The sequence below is a fragment of the Ovis canadensis genome, chromosome 5 (assembly GCF_042477335.2).
Source record: "Ovis canadensis isolate MfBH-ARS-UI-01 breed Bighorn chromosome 5, ARS-UI_OviCan_v2, whole genome shotgun sequence".
Lineage (NCBI taxonomy): Eukaryota > Metazoa > Chordata > Mammalia > Artiodactyla > Bovidae > Ovis > Ovis canadensis.
Window position 1 is genome coordinate 36,720,182 of NC_091249.1, and position 24,346 is coordinate 36,744,527.

The window sequence follows — 24,346 nt, forward strand, 5'->3', positions numbered from 1 at the left end:
TCACAAACAAGTAAAAGAAGCCATGTACAAATGAATACATTTTATATGATTCTATTCATATGAAATCAAGAAACAGGTATAGCTAACCGATGCAGTTAGCTGTAAGAATACTGATCAAAAATCCAGAAAGGGGGCAGGAAGCTCTGCAGTGTTAACAGTATTGTATTTGCTGATTTAAGTCATGGTGACACATATGTATTTAGTTTGTGAACATTCACTCAACTATTACTTAAGATGTATCTGCTATCCCCCAATTAATAAATAACTTTCTTTTAAAAATAGGCATATACATGCATGTAAAAGCAGGTAGGCTTTTTGATATGTATGTACATAAATGTGTGTGGATATGCGAGAAGAGAGAGAAAGAATATGAATATCAGAATTTTCCTAGCAAAGGTGACCTAAAAAATGTAAGACCAATACCATGGCAGATTCATTATCTCCAGTATTTCTCCTGGTTCTTATTCTATACTCTAAGATTTTCAAATCAGCATCATCTGACCTTGAAGAATGTAACAGCAGATATTCTGATATGGACTTTAATGGCAACCCACTCCAGTGTTCTTGCCTAGAGAATCCCAAGGACGGAGGAGCCTGGTGGGCTTCCGTCTACCGGGTCGCGCAGAGTCGGACACGACTGAAGTGACTTAGCAGCAGCAGCAGCAGCAGCAGCAAGAGAGTTTAGTTACATCCAATATTTTTTCCTAAAAACATATACCAATTTTTATTTAAAACTTTGATGTTCAGTCAAATTAAATCCATACAAATGGGCTATTATATCTCTAATTTTGTATTATTATCCTTCACCTGAAATTGCCTCAACATCTTACTTTAGGTAGGTTTCCATGGGGTTTTTTGGTACGCAACAAGGTAAAAAATTCTAATGGCATACAGAATACTAGTGTTACCACCTCTACAAAGTATTGGCTCTCTGAAACTATTCTTTCTTAAGGCCTGCTTTACATTACTAACAAAACAGGAACATGCTAAATTAAATAGGAGACATTGCTCAGAGGTGGACTGTTAAATTGCAGACTTATCTAGCTCCTTTAGTGATACTGAAGTGATTAATACTGCACAACTTGATAAAGGTGACATTTGTTATAGAACAAAAATTATCAGTATTAAAATGGTTAAGTAAATTGCATCACTCAGATCATCACAAGTTCCCTATATAGTGCTTATTTTTCTAGTGTATTCCTTTGCAGAAATATTATAAGCAAAGTCAGTGAGGGGGGCAATTTTTAAAAAGAGCACACTCATACATACTCTAGGTAGTTAAGATCATCTTGAATTCATGTTATATTTTCCATTAAGAAACATAGAGTATATCCAAATTTTCTGCTTATATGTAGGGAGGATCAAGCTCTGTAGCATAGACAGGAGAATGTTTAAGAGCCTGGCTGTGAAATTAGCCAGATCTAGACTTGAGTACTGGCTCCACCATTTCTAAGCCATTTCCTAGCCAATCTATCTAAATCTCAGTCTCCTAATCTATAATAGAGAAAATGCCAACCATCTTAATGTATATTAAAATGTTGCTCAATAAGAAAAAAATATATATATATACATTGCTTAGTACTATATCTGGTATCAATCAAGACAATCAAGACAAGGATTTGCCAGCCTCCTCCTGAGATTCCTCTTTTTAACTAGGAATTTTCAGAGAATGAAAGCAGCTGTCTTTAGGCTTGCCTCGTCTTTGTTCATTTCTGGAAATGCTTGGGAACAGTTATAATTTGGCCATATACACTCAGTGCTTCAATGTATCAAACATATCATTGAGGAACCTTCTGCTAATAAAAATCCTCAACATTTTACTACAAGAGAGAGAAAGTATTGTGGGGATTTTTGGGAAACCAAGGTTCAAGAAGGTTAAGTGATTTAACCAAGGGTCTACTGAGAGTAATGAGATTATGACCAAAACTAGAATAAGCAGTCACTTTTGCTACTTGTCACACAAAATTTTGAATACAGCAAAATTGTTTTAAGAAAAAAGCATAAAATACACATTTAAAATTATATTAGCTTGTTTGAAATAATTCAGAATTTCCTTTCCCTTATAGAATTTTCAGTTGATTTCATGGTATCTCCACAACCTCATACTGAAAGTAAAAATCATTTCACACTAACAAAATCACAGAAGCAACTGACATCAATGGGTCCTGACTGATTTCAGTGTTTCTGCGTTTCAAAGTCTCTGCAAGAGAAAAAGACTAGATGAAAAATAGCCTCACTCCACCAAGAAAAGAATTCATGAACCTGAGGAAAATATTAAGGGACAGTTCTAAAAGTCATAAGAAGAATTTTCCTCTCTCTTGGAAAACAACAAATTAGAAATATAAGATCTAGGGATGTCATGGTAGAGATGAAATGTCAGTTCACAGAACTAAGAAATAAAGATAAACTGTCTTTATTATATATCTTTTTTATATATATAATATCTTTGTATATTATACGAAATAAACTCAGATGTGAAAATTAAATCATAAGAAAAATAAAGAATAAACACTGCTGGAAGGCTCAGTAAAGGGGAAAAAGAAATTAAGAAAGCTAAAAAATAAAATATAAATAAAGTTATGATGGTTTAAGAGAAATAATTCAGGACTTAGAAAAGTACTTTGTTTAGAGTAACTGCTATTAATAAGAGTTATAATAAGTGCAAGCTATTATTATTACTATAGTTGTTACTTCTCTTTTTATTTTTTATTTTTTATTTTTTTTTTATTTATTTTTTTTTTAATTTATTTATTTTTTTTTAATTTTAAAATCTTTAATTCTTACATGCGTTCCCAAACATGACCCCCCCTCCCACCTCCCTCCCCACAACATCTCTCTGGGTCATCCCCATGTACCAGCCCCAAGCATGCTGCACCCTACGTCAGACATGGACTGGCGATTCAATTCTTACATGATAGTATACATGTTAGAATTCCCATTCTCCCAAATCATCCCACCCTCTCCCTCTCCCTCTGAGACCAAAAGTCCGTTATACCCATCTGTGTCTTTTTTCCTGACTTGCATACAGGGTCGTCATTGCCATCTTCCTAAATTCCATATATATGTGTTAGTATACTGTATTGGTGTTTTTCTTTCTGGCTTACTTCACTCTGTATAATTGGCTCCAGTTTCATCCATCTCATCAGAACTGATTCAAATGAATTCTTTTTAACGGCTGAGTAATACTCCATTGTGTATATGTACCACAGCTTTCTTATCCATTCATCTGCTGATGGACATCTAGGTTGTTTCCATGTCCTGGCTATTATAAACAGTGCTGCGATGAACATTGGGGTACATGTGTCTCTTTCAATTCTGGTTTCCTCGGTGTGTATGCCCAGAAGTGGGATTGCTGGGTCATAAGGGAGTTCTATTTGCAATTTTTTAAGGAATCTCCACACTGTTCTCCATAGTGGCTGTACTAGTTTGCATTCCCACCAACAGTGTAGGAGGGTTCCCTTTTCTCCACACCCTCTCCAGCATTTATTGCTTGCAGATTTTTGGATCGCAGCCATTCTGACTGGTGTGAAGTGGTACCTCATTGTGGTTTTGATTTGCATTTCTCTAATAATGAGTGATGTTGAGCATCTTTTCATGTGTTTGTTAGCCATCCGTATGTCTTCTTTGGAGAAATGTCTATTTAGTTCTTTGGCCCATTTTTTGATTGGGTCGTTTATTTTTCTGGAGTTGAGCTGCATAAGTTGCTTGTATATTTTTGAGATTAGTTGTTTGTCAGTTGCTTCATTTGCTATTATTTTCTCCCATTCCGAAGGCTGTCTTTTCACCTTGCTTATATTTTCCTTTGTTGTGCAGAAGCTTTTAATTTTAATTAGATCCCATTTGTTTATTTTTGCTTTTATTTCCAGGATTCTGGGAGGTGGATCATAGAGGATCCTGCTGTGATTTATTTCTGAGAGTGTTTTGCCTATATTCTCCTCTAGGAGTTTTATAGTTTCTGATCTTACATTTAGATCTTTAATCCATTTTGAGTTTATTTTTGTGTACGGTGTTAGAAAGTGATCTAGTTTCATTCTTTTACAAGTGGTTGACCAGTTTTCCCAGCACCACTTGTTAAAGAGATTGTCTTTACTCCATTGTATATTCTTGCCTCCTTTGTCAAAGATAAGGTGTCCATATGTGTGTGGATTTATCTCTGGGCTTTCTATTTTGTTCCATTGATCTATATGTCTGTCTTTGTGCCAGTACCATACTGTCTTGATGACTGTGGCTTTGTAGTAGAGCCTGAAGTCAGGCAAGTTGATTCCTCCCGTTCCATTCTTCTTTCTCAAGATTGCTTTGGCTATTCGAGGCTTTTTGTATTTCCATACAAATCTTGAAATGATTTGTTCTAGTTCTGTGAAAAATGTGGCTGGTAGCTTGACAGGGATTGCATTGAATTTGTAAATTGCTTTGGGTAGTATACTCATTTTCACTATATTGATTCTTCCGATCCATGAACATGGTATATTTCTCCATCTATTAGTGTCCTCTTTGATTTCTTTCATCAGTGTTTTATAGTTTTCTATATATAGGTCTTTAGTTTCTTTAGGTAGATATATTCCTAAGTATTTTATTCTTTTCGTTGCAATGGTAAATGGAATTGTTTCCTTAATTTCTTTTTCTACTTTCTCATTATTCGTGTATAGGAATGCAAGGGATTTCTGTGTGTTGATTTTATATCCTGCAACTTTACTATATTCATTGATGATCTCTAGTAATTTTCTGGTGGAGTCTTTAGGGTTTTCCATGTAGAGGATCATGTCATCTGCAAACAGTGATAGTTTTACTTCTTCTTTTCCAATTTGGATTCCTTTTATTTCTTTTTCTGCTCTGATTGCTGTGGCCAAAACTTCCAGAACTATGTTGAATAGTAGCGGTGAAAGTGGACACCCTTGTCTTGTTCCTGACTTTAAGGGAAATGCTTTCAATTTTTCACCATTGAGGATAATGTTTGCTGTGGGTTTGTCATATATAGCTTTTATTATGTTGAGGTATGTTCCTTCTATTCCTGCTTTCTGGAGAGTTTTTATCATAAATGGATGTTGAATTTTGTCAAAGGCCTTCTCTGCATCTATTGAGATAATCATATGGTTTTTATTTTTCAATTTGTTAATGTGGTGAATTACATTGATTGATTTGCGGATATTGAAGAATCCTTGCATCCCTGGGATAAAGCCCACTTGGTCATGGTGTATGATCTTTTTAATGTGTTGTTGGATTCTGATTGCTAGAATTTTGTTGAGGATTTTTGCATCTATGTTCATCAGTGATATTGGCCTGTAGTTTTCTTTTTTTGTGACATCTTTGTCAGGTTTTGGTATTAGGGTGATGGTGGCCTCATAGAATGAGTTTGGAAGTTTACCTTCCTCTGCAATTTTCTGGAAGAGTTTGAGGAGGATAGGTGTTAGCTCTTCTCGAAATTTTTGGTAGAATTCAGCTGTGAAGCCGTCTGGACCTGGGCTTTTGTTTGCTGGAAGATTTCTGATTACAGTTTCAATTTCCGTGCTTGTGATGGGTCTGTTAAGGTTTTCTATTTCTTCCTGGTTCAGTTTTGGAAAATTGTACTTTTCTAAGAATTGGTCCATTTCTTCCACGTTGTCCATTTTATTGGCATACAACTGCTGATAGTAGTCTCTTATGATCCTTTGTATTTCTGTGTTGTCAGTTGTGATCTCTCCATTTTCATTTCTAATTTTATTGATTTGATTTTTCTCTCTTTGCTTCTTGATGAGTCTGGCTAATGGTTTGTCAATTTTATTTATCCTTTCAAAGAACCAGCTTTTGGCTTTGTTAATTTTTGCTATGGTCTCTTTTGTTTCTTTTGCATTTATTTCTGCCCTAATTTGTAAGATTTCTTTCCTTCTACTCACTCTGGGGTTCTCCAACTCTTCCTTTTCTAGTTGCTTTAGTTGTAGAGTTAGGTTGTTTATTTGACTTTTTTCTTGTTTCTTGAGGTATGCCTGTATTGCTATGAACTTTCCTCTTAGCACTGCTTTTATAGTGTCCCACAGGTTTTGGGTTGTTGTGTTTTCATTTTCATTAGTTTCTATGCATATTTTGATTTCTTTTTTGATTTCTTCTGTGATTTGTTGGTTATTCAGAAGTGTGTTGTTCAACCTCCATATGTTGGAATTTTTAATAGTTTTTCTCCTGTAATTGAGATCTAACCTTAATGCATTATGGTCAGAAAAGATGCTTGGAATGATTTCGATTTTTTTGAATTTATCAAGTTTAGATTTATGGCCCAGGATGTGATCTATCCTGGAGAAGGTTCCATGAGCACTTGAAAAAAAGGTGAAATTCATTGTTTTGGGGTGAAATGTCCTGTAGATATCAATTAGATCTAACTGATCTAATGTATCATTTAAAGTTTGCGTTTCTTTGTTAATTTTCTGTTTAGTTGATCTGTCCATAGGTGTGAGTGGGGTATTAAAGTCTCCCACTATTATTGTGTTATTGTTGATTTCCCCTTTCATACTTGTTAGCATTTGTCTTACATATTGCGGTGCTCCTATATTAGGTGCATATATATTTATAATTGTTATATCTTCTTCTTGGATTGTTCCTTTGATTATTATGTAGTGGCCTTCTTTGTCTCTTTTCACAGCCTTTGTTTTAAAGTCTATTTTATCGGATATGAGTATTGCCACTCCTGCTTTCTTTTGGTCTCTATTTGCGTGGTATATCTTTTTCCAGCCCTTCACTTTCAGTCTGTATGTGTCCCTTGTTTTGAGGTGGGTCTCTTGTAAGCAGCAAATAGAGGGGTCTTGTTTTTGTATCCATTCGGTCAGTCTTTGTCTTTTGGTTGGGACGTTCAACCCATTTACGTTTAAGGTGATTATTGATAAGTATGATCCCGTTACCATTTACTTTGTTGTTTTGGGTTCGGGTTTATACACCCTTTTTGTGTTTCCTTTCTAGAGAATATCCTTTAGAATTTGTTGGAGAGCTGGTTTGGTGGTGCTGAATTCTCTCAGCTTTTGCTTGTCTGTAAAGCTTTTGATTTCTCCTTCGTATTTGAATGAGATCCTTGCTGGGTACAGTAATCTGGGCTGTAGGTTATTGTCTTTCATCACTTTAAGTATGTCTTGCCATTCTCTCCTGGCCTGAAGAGTTTCTATTGAAAGATCAGCTGTTATCCTTATGGGAATCCCCTTGTGTGTTATTTGTTGTTTTTCCCTTGCTGCTTTTAATATTTGTTCTTTGTGTTTGATCTTTGTTAATTTGATTAATATGTGTCTTGGGGTGTTTCGCCTTGGGTTAATCCTATTTGGAACTCTCTGTGTTTCTTGGACTTGAGTGATTATTTCCTTCCCCATTTTAGGGAAGTTTTCAACTATTATCTCCTCAAGGATTTTCTCATGATCTTTCTTTCTGTCTTCTTCTTCTGGGACTCCTATAATTCGAATGTTGGAGCGTTTCATATTGTCCAGGAGGTCTCTGAGATTGTCCTCATTTCTTTTAATTCGTTTTTCTTGTTTCCTCTCTGATTCATTTATTTCTACCATTCTATCTTCTATTTCACTAATCCTATCTTCTGCCTCCGTTATTCTACTATTTGTTGCCTCCAGAGTGTTTCTGATCTCATTTATTGCGTTATTCATTATATTTTGACTCTTTTTTATTTCTTCTAGGTCCTTGTTAAACCTTTCTTGCATCTTCTCAATCTTTGTCTCTAGCCTATTTATCTGTGATTCCATTTTGATTTCAAGATTTTGGATCATTTTCACTATCAATATTCGGAATTCCTTCTCCGGTAGATTCCCTACTTCTTCCTCTTTTGTTTGGTTTGGTGGGCAGCTCTCCTGTTCCTTTACCTGCTGAGTATTCCTCTGTCTCTTCATCTTGGTTATATTGCTGCGTTTGGGGTGGCCTTTTTATATTCTGGTAATTTGTGGAGTTCTCTTTATTATGGAGCTTCCTCACTTTGGGTGGGGTTCTATCAGTGGCTTGTCAAGGTTTCCTGGTTAGGGAGGCTTGTGTTGGAGTTTTGGCGGGTGGAGCTGGGTTTCTTCTCTCTCGAGTGCAGTGGAGTAACCCGTAATGGGTTACAAGACATCAAAGGTTTGGGGATAATATTGAGCTGCCTGTATATTGAGGCTCAGGGGATTGTTTCTGTGTTGCTGGAGAATTTGCGTGGTATGTCTTGTTTTGGAACTTGTTGGCCCTTGGGTGGAGCTTGGTTTTGGTGTAGGTATGAAGGCATTAGATGGGCTCCTATTGCTTAATGTTCCCTGAATTCATGAGTTCTCTAATGTTTTCAGGCTTTGGATTTAAGCCTCCTGCTTCTGGCTTTCAGTTTTATTTTTACAGTAGCCTCTAGACTTCTCCATCTATACAGCACCGATGATAAAACATCTAGGTTAAAGATGAAAAGTTTCTCCACATTGAGGGACACTCAGAGAGGTTCACTGGGTTATAAGGAGAAGAGAAGATGGAGGAGGTAGTTAGAGGTAACTGGAATGAGATGCGGTGAGATCAAAAGAGAAGAGAGCAAACTAGCCAGTAGTCACTTCCTTATGTGCGCTCTATAGTTTGGCCCGCTCAGGGGTATTTACAGAGTTATACGGGGAAGAGGAGAGGGAGGAAGTGGTCAGAGGTGACCAGGAGGATCAGAGAGAGGAATGAGTGGGAGAGAGACAAATCCTGCCAGTAACCTGTTCCTTAGGTGTTCCCCACCGTCTGGAACACACAGAGATTCACAGAGTTGGATAGAGGAGAGATGGGGGGGAAAAGAGACAGAGGCCACCTGGTGGAGAAAAAGGAGAGTCCAGAGGAGGAGAGAGTGGTCAAGCCAGTAATCTCGCTCTCAGGTAAACTGGGGTAGTGAAGTTTGGGTTTTTAAATGTACAAAATTGGCAATAAACACCTAAGAGCAAAGATTAAAAATCTAGAGTAGAGTTTGGATTTTCAAAGATACAATATTAAAGAGAAGCAGAAGGAAAAAGGAAGAAAGAAAAAAAAGAATTATTAAAAAACAAACAAACAGACAATCAAAAAAAAAAAAAACCATCAACAACCATCCAAAGACTATATATGGTGTTTGCCTTAAAAAAAAAAAAAAAAAAAGGTCTTTAAAAAAAATTAGTAATAATAGGTTATAGAAATAAAAATTTGAGGAGAAATAGAAGACAACAATTAAAAAAAAAGTTAGAAAAAAAAGCAAAAAAAAAAAAAGGAGTGCTTTTAAAAATATTAAAAAATATATATATATATCTTGCCCTTTCTGGTGTTATGGGCCGTGTGGGATCACTTCCAAGGTGGTTCCCTCTGATTAACTTCTTCTGTTTGCTGGTTTTTTAGGATCACTAGTTCAGTCGCGCTGTGGGGAGGGGGGATGCTGCAAACAAATAGCACTGTCGTGTGCACACAGTATCTCTGCTCCGCTTGACCTGTCCTTTCTCGCGGCGCACAAACCGCTCCGGTTCTACGATGCTCAGCTGGGAACCGTCTGGGGCCGGCCCTAGGCTGCGTGCACTTCCCCGGTCCAAGCCGCTCAGGTTCGGCGCTCAGGCAGCCCTCAGAGGCACAGATTCGGCTGGAACTGCGCTTTGTGCCCTTCCCAGGTCCGAGTAGCTCAGGAGTTTGGCGAGCGCGGTCGCCGCGGCTTGTCACCTTTTCTGCCGCTGCTGCTCAGCTTTCTGGGCGGACTGCTGGCGCACCCCGTGAGGCAAATTGTGACTGTCCAGCTCCCCCAGAAGTCTTAGCAAAGGAGCCTGCTTGCAGTTAGGTAAGCAAAGTCTCTCCGGGTCTGCAGTTGCCCCTTTCCAGACCTTAGGGCTCTGGCTGCCTGTCCCCGGCGGGGGATGGTCTGCAGCCGGCTTTTTCCGTTCCGTCCTTTGTTCTGTGCTCGGTCCTGGCGGGGTCTTATGTTCGAGCTTTTCGCGTGGTAGCTATCCCACAGTCTGATTTGCTAGCCCAGGTTAGGTCGTTCTGGTTGCGCGTGGGGCGTTCCTGCCCGATTCTTACAAAGCTCTGCAGCCCGCGCCTCCCGCGCGTCCCTGCCCTGCCCCCACTTCCCAATGGCGGATGCAGGCGTCTGTGCTGCTTTTCCGCTGGGGGAGTTACTGTTGGGCTTGTAATCTGTTGGTTTTAATTATTTATCTATTTTTCCTTCCTGTTATGTTGCCCTCTGTGTTTCCAAGGCTCGCCACAGACTCGGCAGGGAGAGTGTTTCCTGGTGTTTGGAAACCTCTCTTCTTAAAATTCCCTTCCCAGGACGGGCTTCCCTTCCCGGGACGGAGCTCCCTCCCCACCTCCTTTGTCTCCTTTTTCGTCTTTTATATTTTATCCTACCTGTTTTTGAAGACAAAGGTCTGCTTTTCTGGTTGCCTGATGTCCTCTGCCAGCCTACATAATTTGTTTTGTGAAATTTGCTCAGCGTTGAAATGTTCTTTTGAGGAATTTGTGAAGGAGAAAGTGATCTTCCCGTCCTATTCCTCCGCCATCTTTCCCTCCCCTCTTCTCTTTTTTTTTAAAACTACTATTATCATCAGTGTAAGCATTGAATAAATGAGTAAAGGAGAATGGCCTCATTTTCCTTAGAAAAGAACTCAAATATGCTCAGTACAGCCATCATTTAATTTCAGATCATCATCTAAAAACTAAAAGACTGAATTGTCTTTAAGAGATCTTTGTTGAAGTGGAAATAAAAGGCCATGCCATTATCAGAAAGCTTTGTGTTCTTTATTAAGAAAATAATTTAATTATTTTTTCTCTATGAAAGAGAAAATGTCTTTATTTATATAAAGAACCTATTTCAATTTATTATAAGTTCTTTTGTCCCCATTAGGCTACTTCTTTTTTCATGAAAAGGATTCTCTAATTTAGAAAATTCTCTTTAAATCTCGTCCTACATATCAGACTAAGGAAAACTTGGGAAAAGAAGGTATTCTTGTCCGAGGAAGTACAGACTCAGAATAATTCATGAAGGTGAACAAGGAAATAATAAATCATTAAAGATGTGTAAAGTATAATGGTGACTAGGTACCTAAGGGCTGGGCAATTTGCCTTGCAAATATTTTAATTTATTTTACTATGATTTAGTTATGCAGTTGCACATAACTAAAGGGAGAGTCTTAGTGCCCTTGATGCAAATACCTAGTGATTTTTCTTCTATTGCATAAGACCAGTAGATATAAAGGTTTAGAGCAAAATAGTGAATTTTTTTAAAATTTTTATTTTTACTTTATTTTACTTTAGAGTACTGTATTGGTTTTGCCATACATTGACATGAATCCACCACGGGTGTACATGCGTTCCCAAACATGAACCCTCCTCCCACCTCCCTCCCTATAACATCTCTCTGCGTCATCCCCATGCACCAGCCCCAAGCATCCTGTATCCTGCATCGGACATAGACTGGCGATTCGTTTCTTACGGATGGCTAACAAACACATGAAAAGATGCTCAACATCACTCATTATCAGAGAAATGCAAATCAAAACCACAATGAGGTACCACTTCACACCAGTCAAAATAGTGAATTTTTGAATTAACACTATTACTTTTCCTCAGTTATTATCTTCACATATTAACAGTAAAGTTCTTAAACTATGTCTTGCCTTTCTGGTAATAATGACACAATGAAACAGTACCTAATTCTAAATATTAAGGAGAAGAAATAAGTTTGGGAAAAATGAACACCCATATATCATTCTATAATTATAAATAAAATGAAGAAATGTTAAAGGTATACAGTTTGAAAAAGTTTTGGATTTGACAGCAAAGAACTAAATATGATAAGATATACCCGTCTTCATGCTTGTCACATAAAATTGAGCGCATTACATATTTTGCCACTGAAGATTTATAAAATAATAGTACCTTGGCAATAGCCACATCTAATCCACAAATTCTAGTTAAAAAAATTCAATGTACACAAGTAATTAAATTGTGTGAAACTGCATGCGTAAACATAAGTAAAACTTGGGAAATCTAAATAAGATCAGTGGAATATATTAATGCCAATATCCTGGCTGGGATATGTCACTATAGTTTTGCAAGATTTTGCCACTGGGAGAAACTGCTTTAACGAATCCATGGGATTTCCTTGCATTATTTTTTAGCTGCTATCAATAATTATCTGAAAATAAAAGATTTAAGAAATATATGTGCAAAAATTAAAAATCATATCATTTAAAAAAGTCATCCCAAAGTCTACTTAGAAGGTGCTAAAACTTGTAGTTCAAAGGTTGTGGATCCAAAACTGTGACTTTGCCTTTGTTTACTTGGTAAACCCAGTGTTTTGAATACACTTGAAAAATGTTATGTGAGCAGTGCATTTTCCAGTAATTTTCAGTTCCATAAAGTTTCTTTATGTTTGTTTTATGAATTTAAAGTTGCCTGAGGGCATTTGTGTTCTTGACTATCTTTTTAAAGTACCAAAAAAATATCATAAAATGTCTTCTCCTTTTGAAATTTTGTGACGTGCCACAACACAGACGAACCTTGAAGACATTACACTAAGTGAAATCAGCTAGTTACAAAAAGACAAATACTATGATTCTACTTTTATGAGATCTATAAAGTAGTCACACTCATAGAGAGAGAAACTAGAATGGTAGCTTCCAGTGGCTGGGGGAGAGGGAAATGAATTGTTCTGTGGGTACTGAGTTTCAGTTTTGAAAGATGAAAAAGTTCTGTTGTTGCACAACAATGTGAATATAGCTGACATCACTAAACTGTACCCTTGAAAATGATAAAGACGGTAAAAAAATCTTTTCCTTTTATTCCACATGAGCCCCACCTTTCCTAAACAGGAAATGTGGTCAATTACAAATCACAGTCTGGCCAATTAGCATGTAGTAAGAGAAAAGTGTGAACGGCTCAGTCATGTCTGACTCTTTGAGACACCATGGGGATTGTAGCCTGCCAGGCTCCTCTGTCCATGGAGTTCTCCAGGCAAGAATACTGGAGCGCACTGGCATTCATTCCCTTCTCCAGGGGATCTTCCTGACCCAGGGATGAAACCTGGGTCTCCTGCATTTCAGGCAGACTCTTTACTTTGCAGGCAGATTAGTTTCATTCCTGGGTATGAGCAAAAAAAATCTTTCCCTTTGGCTATAGGCTCAGACCTTGCACCCAGACAAGGGCAGAGAAGCAATACAAGAAAAACAGCACTGTAGAGAGCACTGAACACATGCTGAGCTGTACCTAAGATTACCCCCAGACTTCCTAGTGTCCTAGGACAGTAGTTTCATCTCTCATTCAGGTAGTTTAGCTGTGGTTCTGTCACTTGCAACCAAAGGAATCCTGTCAACAACAATCTGGTAAGTGGATGTGTTTTGATTTTAGCTCTGTATTAATGCTCTGTATGATTTGCCTGTTTAATTAGCTAGTTTAATTTTGGCTGAAATCCTAAACAATCTCATATGGGCAATCTGTACCATTAAAACTGGTACTATTTTTTCTGTTACATTTAATTTTGTTAGCTATTTTAGTTTAAGAAAAAACAACCTGTCAGACAACACAGAAAATAGCTTCCAGATACTCCTAGTTGTGATGAAGTTTTCTCAGCAGTATATATTTGCAACAGTTTAAAAATACTTTCAGACAACATAGAACATCCTCAAGTGACAGATTTCCCAGCAGGGTATATTCTAGACACATGCCATTATAGGCAAACTTCAAAGGGATTAAAAAAAAAAACCAAAAAAAACAATCACCAAGTTCATAAGATTTCAGTTTATAATATTATGGCACATAATCAATTGTTAGTTTAAATAAATCCATATACCTTAATTAAAATTAACCTGTTAGAAATAAAGTAATACTATGATTAAATATGGGCTTCCCTGGTGGCTCAGAGGGTAAGCGTCTGCCTACAATGTGGGAGACCTGGGTTTGATCCCTGGGTGGGGAAGATCCCCTGGAGAAGGAAATAAAACTAATGATAACTGAACTTGATTGCATATCAGTTTGCTAGATTTAGCCTGACATACACACATTCAGGCAGTGATCATACAAATGCTTCCTGATATTATAGTTAAGATAATAGCAGATGATTGTTGAAATCTATACACTTTACTTCCCCTGTAGATATTTTTAAATCTGGTAAATAGTCAAGTAAATTGTTTGCATTCAATATTACCTTAAAGCTTTTATTCTATTCACAATTTATTACAGTGACGAGCAAAGAATTTTGAAGAAATTTTCAAGCTACCTCTTTGCAAACCTACACACATTCTTTCTTGATCTCATACCAATATAACTTAACTATGCCCTTCACTGGTGATTTAATTACCACACAATAACTTATATGAGACAATGGGAAAGAAGGAGGTTATCACTTCCAAACTAGACGTTCAAGACCTCTGAAAAACAAATGGAAAGATAGTCGTTGCATGCAATTTTGAAAGACATGAACACAATTAATGAATCTTATCCTCTGAAGGAAATATATTAACTATATGCTGGAACTGATCATGCATAAAATTATACCTTGCTTTCCAAATAAAAAAAAGAAAGTAGTCTATTTTCTAGCTCATGAATTTTATTCCAGTTATGAAAGCTGTGAAAGCCCAAGTTGTTTCCTCTTTAACTATAAAGATGCTAAAGCTTCAGTTAAAGACTTTTGTTGTTGCTGTTGATTTGTTATCTCCATTCTCCTACAATTCAAGCTACCGGTCATTTACCCTCATGAAAGACTGAATATGAAAGTGTTAGTTGCTCAGTCCTATCTGACTGTGACACCATGGACTGCAGCCCTCCAGGTAGGAGTGATTGCCTCTGTCCATGGGATTTTCCAGGCAAGACTACTGGAGTGGGTTGCCATTTCCTTCTCTAGCGGATCTTCCCAACCCAGGGATCAAACCCGGGTCTCCTGCATTGGACGCGGATTTTTTTTACCATCTGAACCACGAGGGAAGCCCAAAAGACTGATCATAAGCTTATTAATTTGAATGAACATCATATTATCCAATAAGGTAAAAGGTACAAGAATGGAGCAGACATGATATTTTACTTAGAGAATGACATGCACTTCTATAATTATGAACTTAGGCTACAAGACCATTTTTAGTGATCATTATTAATATTCCTCAAATAAAGAAAGTGAAAGTGAAGTCGCTCAGTCATGCCTGACTCTTTGCGACCCCATGGACTGTAGCCTACCATGCTCCCCTGTCCATGGGATTTTCCAGGCAAGAGTACTGGCCTGGGTTGCTATTTCCTTCTCCAGAGGATCTTCCCAACCCAGGGATCGAACCTGGGTCCCCTGCATTGTAGGAAGATGCTTTACCATCTGAGCTCCAGGAAAGTAACTTCAGGGTAATTTGGAGCACCATTTGTAAGAAGCTATAAGTTGATGAAAATGAAAGTGAAAGTGAAAGTGAAGTCGCTCAGTCGTGTCCAACTCTTTGCGACCCATGGGCTGTAGCCCACCAGGCTCCTCTGTCCATGGGATTCTCCAGGCAAGAATACTGGAGTGGGGTGCCATTTCCTTCTCCAGGATCTTCCAACAAATAAAAGGAAGGCATCATGCAATTTAACATTAACTGGTTTCTGTGAGTAGGTCTATGTTTAATGTCAGTGGGTCTATGTTTAAATATACTCTGAAATGAAAATACGATATTATTTCTCGAGATTAAAGAATGAATATTTAATATTCATTATGTAGAAAGCTGACTTAGGCTGTCCGTACATTATAGAGAACAGTCTTCTTGGATAAATCAGGTAGAAGAATATAGGACAATGTCATGTGCAGAGCAGATGTTCGGGAAACCTAGTGGAATCCAATTAATAAAACTTTTGAAAACACGAGAAAGATAACAGATTTATGAAAGTACGACAATTTCAGTAACTTTCCCTGACCAAACCATTCCTGATGTAATCCCTTCCGTCATTTTGTCTGCCTCTCATAATTGTAGGATGAGTGACACATTCATTCATTTAAAAATATTCATTGTGTTTCTACAACATGTCAGTTGCTATGGTAGAGCAACAAAGAAGCCTAGTCCCGGCCCTCATGGAGCTGACTGCCTACTGGGGGAGACAAGCACTAAATATATAAACTCATAAACAGCTGTCTAAGTTTGACCAGTTATTAATTATGCCATTTGGTACCTGTTATTTTACTTGACTTTATATGCTTTTCTAGATAACCTGCTCCCAGGGGTCTCCTGGGTAGAGTACTTCATAAAATATTTATAATTAATTTTTAATAAATTCACATATTCACTCCTAAACTAGTTGGTAACCAAAACAGGAATCAAAACATTTACTCTAAGAACTCTGATTCTCTAAAGGAAAATTTTCAGCATTCTGCATTATTTCTCAGGCTTTTGAATGTTTTTTTAAGTTTAAAAATGCAATGTAACAGAAGTCTTCACACATCTTTGTTGTACAAGATTTGGGATGACAGAGGATGAGATGGCTGGATGGCATCACCGACTAGATGGATGTGAGTTTGAGTGAACTCCGGGAGATGGTGATGGACAGGGAGGCCTGGCGTGCTGCGATTCATGGGGCCACAAAGAGTCAGACACGATTGAGCGACTGAACTGAACTGAGCTGAACTTAAAGCTTTTATATCTCACTTTGCCGACTAAGGTCCATCTAGTCAAGGTTATGGTTTTTCCAGTAGTCATGTATGGATGTGAGAGATGGACTGTGAAGAAAGCTGAGCGCCGAAGAATTGATGCTTTTGAACTGTGGTATTGGAGAAGGCTCTTGAGAGTCCCTTGGACTGCAAGGAGATCCAACCAGTCCATTCTGAAGGAGATCAGCCCTGGGATTTCTTTGGAAGGACTGATGCTAAAGCTGAAGCTCCAGTACTTTGGCCACCTGATGCGAAGAGTTGACTCATTGGAAAAGACTCTGATGCTGGGAGGGATTGGGGGCAGGAGGAGAAGGGGACGACCGAGGATGAGATGGCTGGATGGCATCACCGACTCGATGGACATGAGTCTGAGTGAACTCCGGGAGTTGGTGATGGACAGGGAGGCCTGGCGCGCTGCGATTCATGGGGTCGCAAAGAGTCAGACACGACTGAGCGACTGAACTGAACTGGACTAACTACTCACTTGCACTCCAATATTTAGACCATAACTGATGGTGGTCATACATCTTTTTACTATTTTTATAATTGATGTAGTCATCCAAGCAGGGTGAAAGGTGGAGGATACCCATCATCTTTCCTGCTTTGTGCCACTGGAATGTGAAATGATCGTAAGAGTCCAAACCGAGTCTAAGTCACGCTGGCCTCTGTCACATTAATAATTCCTGCACAAGTAAATGAAGTGCTGCTGAGAGACCACGGAAAATGGGAATGAAAGCAGAGCTGGAAGAAGGTCTTTGACACCTGCATGGAGACACAGCAGTCTTCCTTTCAAGAAACAGGACACAACTAAGGTTAAAGTGGGTGGCGTTAGAACTGGATTGGGGGTACATTTCAGTTACTTACAGGAAAGAGAAATGAAACTCTCCTGCTCATTTCTCTTTCATTCTTTCAGCTTGTGCTCACGCATGTCTATTTTGAGCCCAGATCCTGTCTCTGGAGTCATGGCCCTGGCTTTGAGATCTGCTCCTCCATTCCCCATCTGACCCCGGACAAATGACAACTTCTGGGAAAAGAAGAGCTCCTGGACTGTTGTGTACATTATATAAAACGTGCTTAAAATAGTGTCTGGCATCAATGGGTATCTTTATTATTATTATTCTGTAAACTCTAGACACTGAAATTTCTGGCACTTTAAAGCAGACTCAAAGATTTTCCTGCTATACGCTAACATTTAATTTGATAGGTTACTCATGAGTAGCCTTTCATATACATAAAGTGTAAAGGTTTTAAAATTGTATATACTTTGCCTATAAGAAAAGACCTGTACGTTTAGATCAGTTTCCAGATCATCAGCTACAATCTAGTAGATCATCAGTGGGTGACCAAACTCTGGACATGTTTCTACCTGGTTTAAAGGTCCCTTACCTCTCTTCTCTTGGAACATTCACTTTAGAAAACTTGTGATTGTAAATGCTGCCTCTGCTCCTTTGAGTAATAAATCTTTCAGCCTCTTGGCAGTTTTATAACCCAGGACTCTTTATCAAGTAGCTGATATCCCTTTGAAATCAAGTAGCCCTTTGAAAGCAATGGCACCCCACTCCAGCACTCTAGCCTGGAAAGTCTCATGGAGGGAGGAGCCTGGTAGGCTGCAGTCCATGGGGTCTCGAAGACTCAGACACGACTGAGCGACTTCACTTTCACTTTTCACTTTCATGCATTGGAGAAGGAAACGGCAACCCACTCCAGTGTTCTTGCCTGGAGAATCCCAGGGACAGGGGAGCCTGGTGGGCTGCCATCTATGGGGTCATACAGAGTCGGACACAACTGAAGCGACTTAGCAGCAGCCCTTTGAAATATAATCATCCAGAAAGACAAATCCTATGTCCCTATCTTAAGGGGAAGGTAGGAAGCTTACTTCCATAAGCACCAATTAGCAAACACAGATGTTCTGATATCACTGACCAGTGTCCATGCTAAAGTCCTCCAGAACTTTTTCATGACCTCATCCCAGCACTTACAAACTCTCCTGCCTTGTGTTTCAGAGATAGTTTAATTCAGTCTCTCTCCTCTATTGCAACAGTTTTGAATAAGGTCTTCCTGCCCTGCTTAACTCTGTCATGTGTAATTTTTCTTTCACATGGGTCATAAGCAGTACTTGGTGATGCATTATGTTGATTCACTTAAAACTCTTTGCTTTCATTAGCTTAAAAAAGAAAAGAAAAGAAAAGAAAGGCTCAAATTAAGATTCTACTCCTTATGGTGTAATCAAGGAGATAAGTAGTGCTTCCTTCCAGCTGATTTTATTAACATTAAAGTTTTATGAAAAATTATGAAGATCCCTAGAGCTAAACATCCAATTAAAATAAAATAAGCATGGCAGGATGTCTATTATAATGTTTTTCTTGGAAGAAAATTCCTAATTATAGTGCTGTAGACTTCTGCATGGGCTCAGCACTGTTGCCGAATGGAAGGGAATCACAGCTCTAATTAACAGGTAGGTGTTTCCAAGATGGTGCTAAACTAAAAATAAGTAAAGCATCATCTTTTAAAAGTCAAGTTTTCTGGAAATGAAAAGACAATGATTCAAGTCATTTTGGCCTTTTTAATTACACTGATATTTCCTTACTGGAGACTGGGTATATGGCTTTTTTGTATCACAAATGTCAAATTGACACAACAGAAAAATGTAATTTGCTTTAGGGATTGATAAAATTATTTCATGAGATCCAGTTAGTGTCATAGTACACTCATTAGCTTTAGTAAAACAGAAAGGATAATTTGGGTTTCAAGTTGCAGAGTTATCTTTCAAGCTAGGTTAAAAGGAGTTTTTTTAAAAAGTCATCTTGTCTGAACAGATAAATGACTTTTTAGTCCTGAGAAGCAAAGGTAGAATTCCAAGAAGAAAACAGATGAGAGCTGAGCAATACAACTATGCTTAGTACAAGCAATGCCTTAAAAAGATGTATTTTATAAATAAGCAAAATTATACACTCCAAATCCCACTAGCTTTGAGGTTTGTTTTCACGACTATTCAATGCTATTCCTCCCAATACTGAAGGGCATTTAAAATATTTTCTACATAATTTTTATAGGGTTATTTAAGAAGATGGATCACTTATGTAATGAATATTATGTCTATTTTTTTTAGTATTTTGTAGGGCTAATCTCAGTGGCACATTCATTATAAAAAAAAAACTTCATAAAAAGGTAAATGACTTGGAATCACAATTTAATATATGAGTTATAGAACAATTAGCTATTTACAAGGAAAAATAAATTTAGATCCTCACGTACCTCGCGTCTTATACTGAATACATTATATACATGTATATGTGTACATATGTCTGTATTTCAGATGTATTAAAGATCTAAATCCTACTAGTGTTATCCCTTAAAACAAGAAAAAATACTGTAAGAGAATCAGAAAAATGTAGGTAAGCGTTTACATTTTCTAAGCACATGGATAAATCCTTAAGCAAAAACAAAACCATAAGCAAAAACACAAATAAAAATTATATGCAGTATTATATTAACTGTAAAACATCACCATATCAAAACTCCATAAATAAAACTTAAAACCAAATATTAAATTGTATAAGTGATTCTTGCAATAATGATGCCACGTCAAGAGTTATTATCCTTACTATATCATTAATCTATCATTGCTCTCCTTTAACCCTCATCACCAGTTTCAGTCTCTTCCATCTCCCAACTATCACCTGAATCTTTATTTTCTTCTTTCTATCTTCAGGATGGCCACTCTGGTCCAAGATACCAAGAACTTTCTCTGTATTTCTGTACTAATCACCTTTCTGACTCTGTATTTCTGACTAATCACCTTTCTCTCCTCTGCCCACTCTCCAAATGGTTCTCTATGATGCAACATGAGTCGGCTTTCCAAGATGCATATATGATCATGCGACCCTCCTTTTCCCCATCGATGACAGCCAGTGCTCTTGGAATGATCATGCATTCCTCTCCAGCCTTCTCTCTTACCTCCTACCCTCTATGCTCTAGTCCTGTTGGCTTCCTCTCTCTCTTTATTGCCTTTGCACATGCTTTCCCGCTATCAGTTTAAATATCACTGCCTCATGGATACCTTCTCTGAAAAGATTAGGCCTGGTATATATTCCCCTGGTACCAGGCACCATTCTTCCCCACGATTTGACTCAGTTTTAATTTTACATTAGTTTATTCATCTAAATATATGTCTCTATCACAAATTTGGGAGTTTTCCTTTTTAAAAATTTTTTTATTTTTACTTTATTTTACTTTACAATACTGTATTGGTTTTGCCACACATTGACATGAATCCACCACGGGTGTATACAAGCTCCCAATCCTGAATCCCTCTCCCACCTCACACCCCATATCATCTCTCTGGATCATCCACATGCACCAGCCCCAAGCATCCTGTATCCTGTATCGAACATAGACTGGCACTTCGTTTCTCACATGATAGCATACATGTTTCAATGCCATTCTCCCAAATCATCCCACCCTCTCCCTCTCCCTCAGAGTCCAAAAGTCCGTTCTATACATCTGTGTCTCTTTTGCTGTCTTGCATACAGGGTCATCATTACCATCTTTCTAAATTCCGTATATATGCGTCTTTGGTGTTTTTCTTTCTGGCTTACTTCTTTCTCTATAATCGGCTCCAGTTTCATCCATCTCATTAGAACTGATTCAAATGTATTCTTTTTAATGGCTGAGTAATACTCCATTGTGTATATGTGTACCACAGCTTTCTTATCCATTCATCTGCTGATGGACATCTAGGTTGTTTCCATGTCCTGGCTATTATAAACAGTGCTGCGATGAACATTGGGGTACATGTGTCTCTTTCAATTCTGGTTTCCTCGGTGTGTATGCCCAGCAGTGGGATTGCTGGGTCATAAGGCATATCACTGATGAACATAGGTGCAAAATTTGGGAGTTTTCTGAAGTCTAAGAGTATGTCATAGTTTTACTCTATCTTCAGTCCCTGGTACGGTGTAAATGGCTTCCCTGGTGGCACAGATGGTAAAGAATCTGCCAGCAATGCAGGGGACCCAGTTTCGATCTCTAGGTCTGGAAGATCCCCTGGAGAAGGTCCCCACTCCAGTACTGTTGCCTGGAGAATTCCATGGATAGAGGAGTCTGGCGGGGTTCGTGGGTTGCAAAGAGTCAGACACGCCTGAGCGACTAACACTTTCACACTATGCTGTAAGAAATGCAGGACCAGGGCTGTCTGTAATCACACGCCTCTGAGTAGATTCCAGATTTTCAGAAAAGACAGAGACTTAAAGATCCTACTAGAATAAATCTGGTCTTTAAGTCTCTGCTTTAAAGCCTATCTCAGCACAGTGATAAAGTGAAAGGGAAAAAATGAATAAAACATACATACTAAAAGAAACATAGTTTCTTCTCCTGACTTTCTAGTTCTCTGCCTCGTACCACTGATTTTCTTCTTGATATATACACTCATTACTTCAGCAATGTTGCAGATTCCTCTCTTTCTCTTCCCAGCAATCCCTTTCAACATGTTGTATTTATTTCTTTTACAACCACTTCCTAATTATCCTTCTGTTTCCTCCCTTTTACTGCTTGGACCCTGGTTCAAGTTTGGATTACTGCAAACATCTCCATTATGGACACAGGCAGTAATACTCAAAGATGCCACAGAATATACAGAAAAGATGAAATATAAGTGTATAATTTTGAACACGCCTAAATCAGAACTCCAGGAGAAACCAAGAGGACAAATTTCACAGGACTCTGGAGCCAATTTCTCTCCTTACTTCAATCAGAGCAGCTCTGCTTTGTATTATTATATATTCAGTTTTAAAGGAACAGCTTATTTGAAAAAAATTTCTGCAAACAGGAAAAACACCAATTTGAAAAATCACTATTCTCTATCACCTGAAGTTGCCCTTTCTGCACACCCTTGCCAATTCAAACACTATACATCCTTTTAAATCTAGCTAAATGTCTACCACACAAATGTATCTTCTGTTAATTCCAGGACAGCCTGACTCTTTTTGCAAGGTATGACAGAGCTCACTGTATCACACAGTTTGGTGTTTACTATAATACTTGGTTTTCTAATTTATTCTTTTGTCAATTAGAGAGTCATTCATTTAGCTAATTAGCTATTTACTTATTTTCACTTCCTTTCCTATCCAAAGTTAGACTGTAAATTTATTTTGGCAAAGAAACTACCTAGCAGATTTTGAATTTAACTCACTATGACTAGTGTTGGGTAATTAAGGATGACAAAATCTGATTAAATGATAATGTTTTTAATGAAGAAAAAAATAAATATTTTATATTAGAAAAAATAAATAGATTTTTTTCCTACCACAGAATTTAGAATAAATGGGAGTAGCTCTTTGGTACCATAAGTTGAGGAAGTTTCATAAATTGAAGAGAAAATTGCTTTGACAAGTTTGGAGTGAGTCCCATGGGACTGACTCTGTCCTTTGTGTAAGGACATGAAATGTGAGGCATGCTGTTTTGCTTAAATATCTTCTTTGTCAAACAAATAGTTTCTATGAATGTTTATGTAAGTTATCTGAAAGAAAAAAAAAACCAAGCATAAAATATACTTTATGTGCATTTTGACAAATCCTTTCTCTATATAACAATATCATGTATGACACTAAAAGATTTATTCTACTCTTCTCAAATTTAACCTTTTTTTTTTGAGAATGAGAACCACTGTGATATTATGTGATATTATGTGATAAAATGTGATATTAAGTTTTTCCTCCAAATGTTTGCTTTCCATGTAATCCTTCCTCAAACTTCTTGATCCTTTTATTTTTTTGGAAGGGTGGGGCTAAGCATTAAGTAGTGCCTGATAAATGAATTCAATAATTCATATACCAGACTGCTGATCTGCAGAAGCTGCACTGATTGAAAAATTGCTTGTTTGATGACAAAATAAACTTGAAAGTAATTGCAATTACATAGAGAAGGTACAATATTGCTATATTCACAGCACCTGAATTTAGATCTAACTTGATTGCAGCTTTGTAATTTATTCCTTCTGTATTATTGTGAGATCCACACTATAATTGCTATGTGGCTTTTCTATCACCCCTCAAGATTCCCTTCTTACAGTGTCCTCACAGCTCTGCTCCAAAACTGGCACTTGTAGAAAATGTAATGAGAAATAACATACAAACTAAAAACAAACAAAACAAAGACAGGAATCTTGAGAGGTAGTTTCATGGCTTTTTAAAAAGGAATATTGGGAAGGAGTTGATTTTACAAGAAAGACCATCGGATTGGTAATCTTTTAGTAAGCAATGTGATAGTGAGAAGCAATTTTATTTGCGTCAATCTTGTTACCCATTAAATGGTGAGAATAAACCATTGCCTTTCAAATATACAATATTGGTGTGAAGGTCAAAGAAGAACAATTGTGTCAAAACATTAAATATATTCTTATACATGATATATTGTTTAAATAAGCAGCTTGAAAGAAAAGATATAGAAAAATTTATCTCTGATTAAATGTTAATTTTTAATAAAAGTCTCAGCAAGGCAAGGAATGATATAAAGACAGAACTATCAACAGATAAGAGAGGAGGAACTAAAGAGCCTCTTGATGAAAGTGAAAGAGCAGAGTAAAAGAGTTGGCTTAAAACTCAACATTCAGAAAACGAAGATCATAGCATACAGTCCCATCACTTCATGGAAAACAGACGGGGAAACAATGGAAACAGTGACAGACTATTTTTTGGGGCTTCAAAATCACTGCAGATGGTGATTGCAGCCATGAAATTAAAAGACGCCTACTCCTTGGAAGAAAAGTTATGACCAACCTAGACAGCATATTCAAAAGCAGAGACATTACTT

At 37.6% G+C, this 24,346-nt stretch overlaps 1 protein-coding gene across 1 annotated transcript in view; it reads right to left on the bottom strand.

Moving 5' to 3' along the window:
• Positions 1–24,346, bottom strand: part of CHSY3 (chondroitin sulfate synthase 3) — a 298,575-nt gene that overhangs the window by 2,913 nt on the left and 271,316 nt on the right. The window lies entirely within an intron of this gene.